This window comes from Myotis davidii, unplaced genomic scaffold, assembly GCF_000327345.1.
Source record: "Myotis davidii unplaced genomic scaffold, ASM32734v1 scaffold865, whole genome shotgun sequence".
NCBI lineage: Eukaryota > Metazoa > Chordata > Mammalia > Chiroptera > Vespertilionidae > Myotis > Myotis davidii.
In genome coordinates this window covers 332,348-344,017 of record NW_006296406.1, presented here as the reverse complement: position 1 = coordinate 344,017, position 11,670 = coordinate 332,348, and the positions used below count along the sequence as shown (strand labels likewise).

The window sequence follows — 11,670 nt, the reverse complement described above, 5'->3', positions numbered from 1 at the left end:
CCAGCTCTGAGGCCCAGCTCCAGCTCTGAGGCTGTGGCTGGCTGAAAGCAGGTATCTGGGTTTGTTTAGCTTTTATAATTGAAACATTGTTGCTTCTGGATCTCAGAGCTGGGCCGCGTCAGGCGGGGAACCTTGGCTTTCTCCATCACTGGAGCAAGCAAGCCTCCTGTTCGCTTCAGCTGCCTGGCTGTCGGCTGCCATCTTGGTTGGCAGTTAGTTTGCCTATCGCCCTGATTAGCCAATGGGAAGCATGTTGGAGGTATGATTAATTACCATGTTTGTCTATTATTAGATAGGATACCATCACAGCTTTGAGGAACTTAATGATTGTGAGAATGGAAATCATAGAATACTATTGGTCTCCCTATTACTTCCAGCTTTTCTGTCTGAAGCCATGGAGGGGCATTACATTAAGAGAGGGGGAGAAGAAAGAGAGAGAGTAATATATATTCTACTGTATTCTAAATAGGATTACTTCATGCCAGCATAGAATTGAAGAGCTAAAAGAGATTTTGCAATTCTTGGCAAAACACATTAGTGTTGTTTTAAATACAACATTGAGGGTAAGGGTGGTTAGCATTTCTAAAGTATGTGTGGGTATTTATCCCATGAACCTCTGCTGGGTGTATCTGGGCAAAGCACCAGGTTGAGCATTCCGGCAAATGCAGTGATCAATTTACAAGTGACTTCATCCTCTTGAGAATTGTTCTAATTTCTTTCTTTTCAGTAATCTTTCCATCCACGTGGGGGCACTATGATCAAATACAGGGTGGGCAAAAGTAGGTTCACAGTTACAAGTCAGCAAGAGTTTATTCTTGTATTATTAATTACTGTATCATTTATTTGTATTATTTCCAATATAAACAACCATAAACCTACTTTTCTTTACTCCTGTATAAGAAGAAAAGAGAAAAATGGTTTTCTTTTGTTTGGTTTACTTCAGTTAGAGAAATTGTTCAGAGTACTACTGGAGGGAAACCCTAACTAATTATGTACTTTTAGGTAAAATTCCTTTTCAAATGTACATATGGCTGAGATTTTTGTTTGTGTTTGTTGGAGTTGCAGTAGGTATAGACTGATCAGTGGTTAGGAGGACTAGGAGCCCCAGCATCTCCTGCCTGTAGGAAAGGCAGGTCCTTAGGCTGCTCCAAATCAGAAAGCAGGGTGTGGGGCTCAGTAGCATGGCTTTCCCAAGCCCTCTGCATGCTCTCAGCGCTTGCTAACATTGGAGAACCACTGAATTAGAATAGGTGGGTTTTGACATACTTTAAAGCTTCTAACTATTGAAAAATTATTAGGTTAAAGTGGTCAAATGGGCTTGAAATATTGTGAAAACGTATTTCCTAGGAAAGGCTCCTCTCCTACATGAACAATACATGAGTCTGAAGACTGAAATTAAACTTCTTTCCCCCCATGATTATACAACCAGGGTCAGATGAGTCGGAACAGTTAGTTGATTAGTCACTTTCACCCTTTGCCCCCACCCCAAATTGTCAATCAAGTGAAAACTTAAGCGAAGTCATTTGTTTCCTATTATATAGATAAATCAGCCAAGTGATTGAATTTCTCAAATACAGTTCCTTGGAATCATGTCAAGACATGGCCTAGATTTCAACCTAGTACTGCTAACAGTGTTTCTTTATGTCTCTATAATATCTTTACACATATTGAATTTTAAACTGTTATATCTACTGGGTCATCTGATCCTTGGAATAATTCTTTGAGGCAATTAGGAAGCCAATCATTGCCTCTGTTTACAGTTAGGAAAAGCTGAGATCAGTTTTAGAATCCTAACTGTAATATTCAGATAGAGACTATACTAATTCCCTGTTTAATAAGTAGTTAACTTTGTTCTCCTGTTCCTGAGAGTGAGAACTGCTGGAAGAGAATCCTGCTGCCTTATGTAAAAGAACCATAAACCTCTAACGCAGTGGTTCTCAACCTTCCTAATACAGCGACCCTTTAATACAGTCCCTCATGTCGTGGTGACCCCCAACCATAAAATTATTTTCGTTGCTACTTCATAACTGTAATTTTGCTAGTGTTATGAATTGTAGTGTAAATATCTGATATGCAGGATGTATTTTTCATTGTTACAAATTGAACATAATTAAAGCATAGTGATTAATCACAAAAACAATATGTAATTATATATGTGTTTTCCGATGGTCTTAGACGACCCCTGTGAAAGGGTCATTCAACCCCCAAAGGGGTCGCAACCCACAGGTTGAGGACCGCTGCTCTAACGTGTTAGTTCAGAAGGAGAATTCTCTGGGATGTGGGTTTCCCTCCTGGAGGCATTCCTCACCTCCTTCCTTCCTACAGACCAGGACTCAGATGTGCCCTCATTTTCTTTCTCTTCCATCTGGACGCTCCTTCCTTGTTTTTGTTTGGCCAGTTACAATAGTTAGTACTTCCAACGCCTTTATGCTGAGGAAGAACAAATAAAGTCGTTGCAGAGAATAACATAAGAAACCATCAGTAAACAGCATGGAGGGACCTGGAGAGTATTATGCTGAGCGAAATAAGCCCGTCAGAGAAAGACAAGCACCACATGATCTCACTCATATGTGGAATCTAATGAATCAAAAAAACTGGTGATCAAAAATAGACCCAGAGACATAGAAGCATGAACAGACTGTTGAACCTCAGAGGGAATGCAGGAGAGGGTGGGTGGGAAGAGATCAACCAATGAACTTGTATGCATATGTGCATAACCCATGGACACAGACAATGGGGCGGTGAGGTCCTGGGTGAGGGGAGAGACTGAACGGTTAAAGGGGGGAAAAGGAGGACCTATGTAATACTTTCAACAATAAGGATTAAAAGAAAAAAGAAACACCAGTAAAGCTTGCCTTCAGCCTGGTGGATTCTCACAAAGGTGCCCTGGGATTTTGCTCTTAGTCTTCTCTCAAAATGAGGACTCTTACCTTACCAGCCACCAGCAGGGAATGGCCTCTGTAAGTAACCAGTTTTTCATTCACAACCAAATCACAGCTAGTCCAGGATGCATCCTCCCAATATGCAAGGAGTGGTCTTGGTCTGATTGTTCTGAGATCAAGGCCACCTTCTCCATATGTAAGGGCTAAAATCATACATGAAGGTGAGCGTTTTATGTACATACTAGAGGCTTGGTGCATGAAATTCGTGCACTCGGGGGCGGGGTGGTCCCCTCAGCCCAACCTATGCTCTTTCACAGTCCAGGATCCACCGCTGCACTCCTCAGCTGTGAGCCTGGCTCAGGGCTTGTGGCTGAGCGGCGCTGACCACCAGGGGGCAACTCCTGCATTGAGCGTCTGCCCCCTAGTGGTCAGTGCGTATCATAGCAACCAGTTTTTCTGCAGTTCAGTCTATTTGCATATTAACCTTTATTATATAGGATTAGGTGGTGGCCATTCCTTTAAAATTAACTATAACTGTGAAGTGAATCTGGTGGCAAAGTTGAAGTATACTTGGTAAATATTCAGTGAATATTTTTGTAATGTTAAAAGTATCAGAAGTTATAGACTATATTTATGGTAGTTTTATAATAATAGCTATACTACCTTATAGGTTGTTATATTGACATAATATATGTAAAGTATAAAATACAATGGCTAGAATTCAGTAAATCTTTAAAAATGTAACCTGTTATAAGGAAAACTATGATGAAATGCATTGGGAATAGTTATTTGAAAAAATATCAGTATAGAATGGATGCTATGACAGAATATATTCTATCATAGTCTGTCAATATATTCTATCATAGTCTGTTAATTTAACCTTTTAATTTCTTATGTTTAAACTTTTAGATTAAATTAAAAGGTTAGTTAACTTGAATGCTAATTGACTAAGTCTCACTGGAAATCTTTTTACATTTGAAACTAAGTTGTTGAAAATTCCCTTAATATTTACTACAATTTTGTATTGCTTTCTAGAGTAGAGTCCATAAATATATTTTACTTTATTTGATTCTTAAGGGTCATTTATTTGCTTATGATTATCCATCTGAGACTCTCTGACACCCTTGGTAGTTTATCTTCACTTTTCACCATTTTTCTACTTTATGTTAATGGTTAGCATATCTTCTGTCCTAAATGGCACAAAGTAAATATTAAGTAAATATCACTGAAGAGCACTGACTCCAACATACGTCTTCCAGTCTGTGAAGTCAGTTTTTCTTGTCTATTTTTCTGTAATTGTGGAGCAAACAAAGTGGGAATCAGCCCTCTGATAAATTAAAAATGATTCCGATTCTAGCCAGTTACAGTTACAACTTTCAGTTACAGTTATAACTTTCTAGTAATTTATGCATTTCACTGAAACATGGATATGTTTGTGCCCCACCTCAGGATGTAATTATGATTTGGACCTCCAAGCAAGATTCCCCATTTTCTTTCCTAGGAAAAAAATAGCACTCCTTCTTGACTGCAAATGAACAGATCTCAAGCTTAGTTCTTCTGCTCTTTCAGAAGTGAAACCATAAAGAGAATTGAAACAAATATATATTTACAGGTTATTGTCTTCTGTGTACTGATTTTTTTTACACTCCATCTTATGGTGGTTACTTAAGAAAAATTCGGAGTGCTTTTTCTGGCTGCAACCATGAAGGGGCAGAAGAGAAGAAAAGAAGGTTCCTGCTACGCCAGAAACCCTTAAGAAAAAGCGCAGGAACTTGGCAGAGCTGAACATCAAGCACCTGGGAAACAAGTTTGCCCAAAAGCTGCTTCGAAAGGCAAGGAGGAAGGTTATTATGAAGAAGCTAGCCCTGGCCAGTGTGGCTCAGTGGGTTGGAGCTTCATCTGGAACACTGAAAGGTCGATTCCCTATAAGGGCACATACCTAGGTTACAGGTTTGATCCCTGGTCAGCTGTGTTTGGGAGGCAGACAATATATGTTCTCTCTCACATCGATGTTTCTCTCTCCCTCCCTCCCTCCTTCCCTCTCTCTCCTCCCCCTCTCTTTAAAAATCAATGAACGTGTCCTCCAATGAGGACAAAAAGAAAAAAGGAATAAAGAGCTAAAACACTATCACAAGGAATACAGGCAGATGTACGCAACTGAGATCAGGACGTCAAGAAAGCTGGCGTTTGTCCTCAGGAGCAGTGGGATCAGTGGTGGGAGCCCCGAGGTTAGAAAGGTTCTGCACCTTTGCCAGATCTCCAGTGGCACCACTGTTAAGCTCCACAAGACTTCAGTGAACACGCAGAGGATTGTGAAACCACGTATTTGCATGGGGTACCTGAACCTGAAGTCAGTAAATGTATTGATCTGCAGGCATGGTTCTGGCAAAATCAACAAAAGGCAAATTGCCCGACAGAACACAGTGATTGCTCCATCTTTTGGTAAACACAGCATCATCTGCATGGAGAATCTGACTCGTGAGATCTGTGCTGCTGGAAAATGCTTCAAAGAAGCAAGCAACTTCCTGTGACACTTCAAATCATCTTCCAAGAGCTAGAATGAAGAAAAAGGCCACCCATTTTGTGGAAGGTGGAAACGCTGACAACAGGGAAGACCAGCTCAATAGACTTATTAGAAGAATGGACTAAGATATCAAAAAAAAATTAGTTATTTTTGTAATCTGGCCAGTTCATAAACAGTGAGTGCTTTAAAATTGGAGGGGAAGGGAAGAGAGAGGAATTCAGAGATCCCTTCAGAATGGCTTTAATTCATTTCTGTGAAGTAATCTTTATATTTTACATATTCACATGACAGAATTCTAATCTTTAGCCCTAACGTTATGGTTAAATGGGAGAGGCCTCTGTTTATACTTGGTTTAAAAACTTAGGTGCAAAATGGTTCCTTATCTCCTTTTCTCTATCTGTGCTTCTCTTTTATTTTTGCCTGTGAAATTATGTGTCAAGTTATTCCATGAAGATGGGACTATTGAGCTATTTGAATGAATGTCAATATTTTTGTTATGTCGAGGAAAAGGTTTTTCCTATACTGACACATGCCTTAAAATGGGAGAAAGAAAAGGACCTGATTTGGTTTCGAAGTTGCGGTTATAGATCTTGTTTGACAAAAGTGGTAATATATTTCTCCAGTAGATGGCGCAAGCATTCCCTGAAAATAGAAAATATTTTTGCCTGGACTAAAGAAAGTAGAGAACTTGGTAATAAAGGTAGCACTGTTTAAGCAGTAGTAAGTAATCTTAAAGACATTTCCTTTTAAAAGAAATGTAAGAAGAAGAGGTTAAAAGAAGGTGAAGTCACAGTTCACTTTGCACATATCAAACTTGTCAAGACATTTTATCAAATTAATGCAGAAAAACTTTAATGTTTAGTAGTGTATGAATAATCAAAGGTATATCACTACGGTCAATTTTAACTAAAAATATCTGAGGCTTGAAATTCTGAATATGTTTTGTAAATGAGAACGGTTATTTCTGTTGATTACCGTGGTTTCATTTTTCTTTGTATCCTGCATTTATAGGCACAAGCATTGTGAATATAGTTTAACAGATAATAAATAAATAAATAAATAAATGGAATTCTTATTTTTTAACACCAGCAGTGATTATAATTGGGTTTGAAATTACAGATCATTTTATTTTTTAATATATTTTTATTGTTGATAGTATTACAGATATCTCCCATTTTCCACACTTTCCCCCTCTCTTGAATTCTTAATCTTTAAGTTAAAGGAGAGAGAGAGAAACATTTTATAAGCCTAATGAATTCCAGCCTGATTGTATATGCTCCCCTCATTACTATTGCCTTTATGTATTTTGCTATGCATTCTCCTTCAAATAAGTAAATGTGTGGGAAAAAGAAACTGGTCATCAAAGTACACTTTCCTATAGTGGTCTGGAATGTTTGCCTGGTTGATAAATAGTAATTTCTTAAGAACCAAAGGAATTCAGTAGCTGGGAAACATAAAATGTATACTCGATAGCAATATTACTTGTATCTGATGAATGAGAAGAACTAGTTGTAACTTGTGTGTTATCATAGTTATGCTTATTTTAGAAAAAGATACCCTCAAAGTTTTGCCCCATGGTTTGGAAGGTTCTTTTTTCTAAATGGATAAAGTTGAAAAATTACTACCATTCCAAGCTTTCCAAAGACTCCTTTAAATTTGTTGGATTGAAATATTTCTGGAATATTACACTACTAATATAATAATGATGATGATGGTAACGATGCCTTGATTTATATTGTGCGTTATCGTTTCAAAGGCTGTTTCACACATATTATTTCAGTAGATTTTTGTAATGACACCACGTATTATAGTCAGAGCACATGTTGCTATTCCTGTTTTACAGATGAAAAATGTGAAAGCCACATTGGGTACATAGCAGTTAAAAGTTAAAGGGACTCGAGAGAATTGTTCTTTTGTGTTTTTGTTCTTTGTTTTACTTTGTTCTCTCCCTCCTCTCCCTCCCCACTGCCCCCCCCCCCATCATTTTCACTATTTCATCTCTATTTTGGAAAAGTACTTATTCTGCACCTCCAGTATATGCTTTCATGCGGAGGGACATTCATGACAGTAATACCCTTGTCTTTATAAGGTAACTAGAGGCCCATGCACAGATTCATGCACCAGTGGGGTCCTTTGGTTTGGCCTGCAGGGATCAGGCCAAAACTGGCTCTCTGACATCCCCCCAAGGAGTCCCAAATTGCAAGAGGTGCAGGCCAGGCCAAGGACCCCACCAGGGAGGGACTGCAGGAGGGCTCCAGGGAGTGTCTGGACCATCTCGCCCAGTACCAATTGGGCAGACCCCAGCAGCAAGCTAACCTACTGGTCGGAGCATCTGCCCCCTGGTGGTCAGTGCATATCATAGCGACTGGTCAAACGAACAGTAGGACACTTAGCATATTAGGCTTTTATTTTATAGGATGTTTTAGCCTCTTGTTAACTCTTTTGCCTTTAGCCAACTGTTTAGAACTTAGGTAGAGAAAAGGGGTCCTAAAGTATTGAGCCTCCTCAGAGATTCCAACAATATTTATATGTCAGAAAGTTTTTTTTGTTTGTTTACTTTTTATATTTTTATTGACTTCAGAGAGGAAGGGAGAGGGAGAGATATATAGAAACATCAATGACGAGAGAGAATCATTGATCAGCTGCCTCCATGTCCCCCACAGGATCAAGCCCACAACCACAACCCGGGCATGTGCCCTTGACCGGAATCGAACCTGGGACCCTTCAGTCCGTAGGCCAATGCTCTATCCACTGAGCAAAACCAGCCAGGGCATGTCAAAAAGTTTTTTAAAAAATGAGTATTAGTGAGAATTATAATATCTGGTGGCATTTTGAGGTCTTTAGGCATAAAATATTTCCCATTTCATTTGGACTTAAAAGGCCCTTGTGCTACTGTGACCTTGGGACTATTTTCAGCTCTGGGTCAAAGGGTCTCGTCTAAAGTGCTGCCTGTCCCTTTTTCAGATACTGGGATGGTTTGTGGCTTGGACTCCTAACATCTATCTGTTCCTGCTTTCATAGGAGTCACTTTTGTGCTTCCTTTATGCTGTTAAATATCCCCCCCATTCTAAGTTAAACTTTAGGGTACCATTCTGCTGCCAAAACTATTTGAATACTCTTCATGAAATAAATGTAAACACACCAACTTTATGGAAAATCTGAAGTCTATACACGGTTTTTGCTTTTACCTTTACATATAGTATACAGATTTTTGCTAGAGTTTACCTTCTTCGTCATGTTTTTTATTGTGATTGCTCCTAATGACAAAACTAGGAACAGCCACTTAGTCATTCCAAAAAATGTTTGTGGAATATCTGCTCTCTAGAGGTACGGTGCCAGAATAGAGCAGTGAGTCAACTCTGGCTCTTGCCTTCACAGATCTTAGGGCCTTGTGCTGGATTAGACGTTAGTCCAGTGTGCCACCCCGTGGCTCTGGAGAAATGTCCACATCTTACCCAATACATGTAACAAGGAAATGTGTTCTTACTGGGGATGACAGAGAGGGCTTCTCTGAGAAAGTGATTGTTGAAATGAGGGGTAGGAAGAAATCGGAAATGTGTGATTCAAGTATTAAATTTAACTTGCTGGAAAAGGATGAAATTGTAAGACGTGCGGGACCGATGGGGTAAGATAGACGGCACACCAACAATTAGAAGAGCCATGAGAACTCTGCGTATTTCTGTAAAGGAAAGCTTGGTGTCAAAGTAAGCCAAGAAAATTACCAGGATCTCAGCACAGGCGATGTTCACAAATGTGAGCAATCAAAGAAATGTCTGTGACCAACGAACATGTCCAGAATTCAAGAACAGAGCATCCGAGAAGGATGAGCAAGAACAAGAGCAAAGCTGGGTCTTCAGCCGGCGTATTGAGCTGCTCATCAGAACAGCCACTTACGGACTTACTACCAGGGTGACGGACAGGGACGGAGACACAGAGGCCAACGCGCAAGGTCAGAGCTGGAATGATGGCAAGGGGATCTCACTGCTCGGTCTCTGGAGCCTTCAACCAGATCTCCACCCTCCTTGGACACGGACAAGATTGGTACAAAGCATAAAACTGAGTGTTCAAGTGACAGTTCAGATAGAAGAAGGCTGTTGGGGAAGAGAATCTGTGAAACATGCTGGTCACTGGGAGAAATTCAAATACCTTGGAAAGTAACTCACATGGCAATAGTTCCTTTAAATGTGGGATAACCAGTTTGTTTTCTAAATCTCAGCACCCTCCAAAAATGCCCTTGTTAACTAAGATCAGAGAGGGGCATTACAGAGGCCTGTCAGGAATCATACATGATCCATGACGGTTAGATTTCAAATTTTACATAAAAAAAAACTTTTTTTCCCCAAACATAAATCTTTATAGATTCTTAGGGAAATGAAGTGAGAAGTGAAGAAGATATTTAATTATGATTGGGATATTAGTTCCTAACAGAATGTAAAAACCCAGTCACATCATTTTGCTGCTTAAAGACTCATTAGTTGTCATCTAATCCTGCTAATTGCCTGAAGTGTAGGCTAGAGGACATTGTTCCTACAAGACCTTCTGTGAAAAAGATTCTATGATTTTGGAGACACTGTATACACTGTTCTCCCCACCCACCCCCACTCCTCAGCATCTCCTTGTCCAGATCATTTGCAGGCTCTTGCAAGTCCGCACATAGAGACTTTAGCTTTGGTTAGCTCAGTATTTCTCACACTTGCCCACCAGTCCCATTCTTTTTCTGTGGAATACTTCCTTGTATCCAGATGTTCCAAGACACACAGTGAACAACATTGAATCCCAAATGACCTTCTCAATGATTTTCTTTTTAGCATAGATATAGTTTATAAAATGGGCATCTTATGTATATATTTCACTTGAATTTATCCTAACTCTGAAGATGGTATGATAGTACCTCCATTAAAGATAAGGCAACTGAGGTCTAAATTATTTGTGTTAACTCAGGATTACCCATGTTATATATAATGTTTAACAATGTTTGATCATTTTGCTTTTGCTTGGGCATGTTGTGCCCCAAAAGGGCAGGCGTTTTCTTTAGTCAGTATTATATACTTGGATACATACATAACAGCTTTTGCTGAAACTTTTATTGTTACCAGCCCGATTACATTTTCAGGAAGAGGAAAGTGTAGTGGGATATCTTATACAAATATCTAGGGTTGTGTAAATGGATTGTTGCAGTTTAAATCTTTACGGTGCCCAAGAGCTTTTGTCAAGTGGAGTGGAGTGTCCTCTTTGAAAAGTATCGTAGCCGGAACCCCAGGGGTTCAGGTCTGTGCAGCCTCTCTCCCCTCTTCCTAGGGGATGTAGCATAGACTTGATTCTATGCAAGTCTTCCTGGTTGGGGTAGGTTGTTTAATTTCTTCTTGGGATATTTCCCCCTCTTATCCTCTTCTGGAACATTTTGTAAGCAGCTTGGAAAGTCCACTAACTTTCTCAAACTTTTAACAAAGCAGTGAAGCTTCTGCAGATTCAAAAAATATATCACCATATTTTGAAGAACATTTAAACTGAGGAGACACATGAAACAATGGTTTACAAAACTAGAATGATATCCAACGTAGTTGTATAACTTTGCAAACACCACTGCTGATGACATCATGAACCGTTACAAAGTATATATTAGGGCACTTTTTCGAGATGTGAAAGAAGGCTGACCAGTTATCAAAGATAAATGTAGGAAAAACTTCCTTGTTAATAAGAGAGTTCTCTGTGGAGTTTGATTTAGTTGGATTGTTTGGCTTGTGTTTAGCTGTTCATAGAACCACGTTCATGGTTCCCACTTCAGTTTTGTTTCTAGGTGGCAGTGCATTGGGCTATAGAACTCCCCCTCTCAGAAGGACCAGTTGTAGTTCTCGGTGTCTGATCTGGGATGGAGTGGGGGCTTATGGCCTTCTCAGCTTAGCGGTTTGCGGCTGTTCATATTTTAGATTGTACAGTGCAAGCCAGGTTTTAAGAGCATTTTTACACCTTAGACTGTTACACTTAATCTGAGACTTAACTCAGATTAAACTAGCAGACGATGGGATTTAGGAAACGAAGGGGTGACAATATTTATATTATTGAGTCTACAAAGTGATACAAAAAATGAGTGGAGAACTCTACATTTTACTAAAGTTTGCTTTTATAAATCTCCTGTTTATACAGCACATTCATTTTAATTTTTTGCTCAACAATAGGAGCTTCTGAATTTTCTTCATTTGTAATTTCCCTCAAACGTTACATAACTTGTTTGCTGATGATTCTTGTTTTTGCATCCCCCCCACC

The 11,670-nt window shown here is 39.4% G+C and overlaps 1 protein-coding gene and 1 pseudogene across 10 annotated transcripts in view; both read left to right on the top strand.

The window, feature by feature from the left end:
* Positions 1 to 11,670, top strand: part of CADPS2 (Ca2+ dependent secretion activator 2) — a 313,909-nt gene that overhangs the window by 122,996 nt on the left and 179,243 nt on the right. The window lies entirely within an intron of this gene.
* On the top strand, positions 4,589 to 6,367 carry LOC102768266 (annotated as a pseudogene).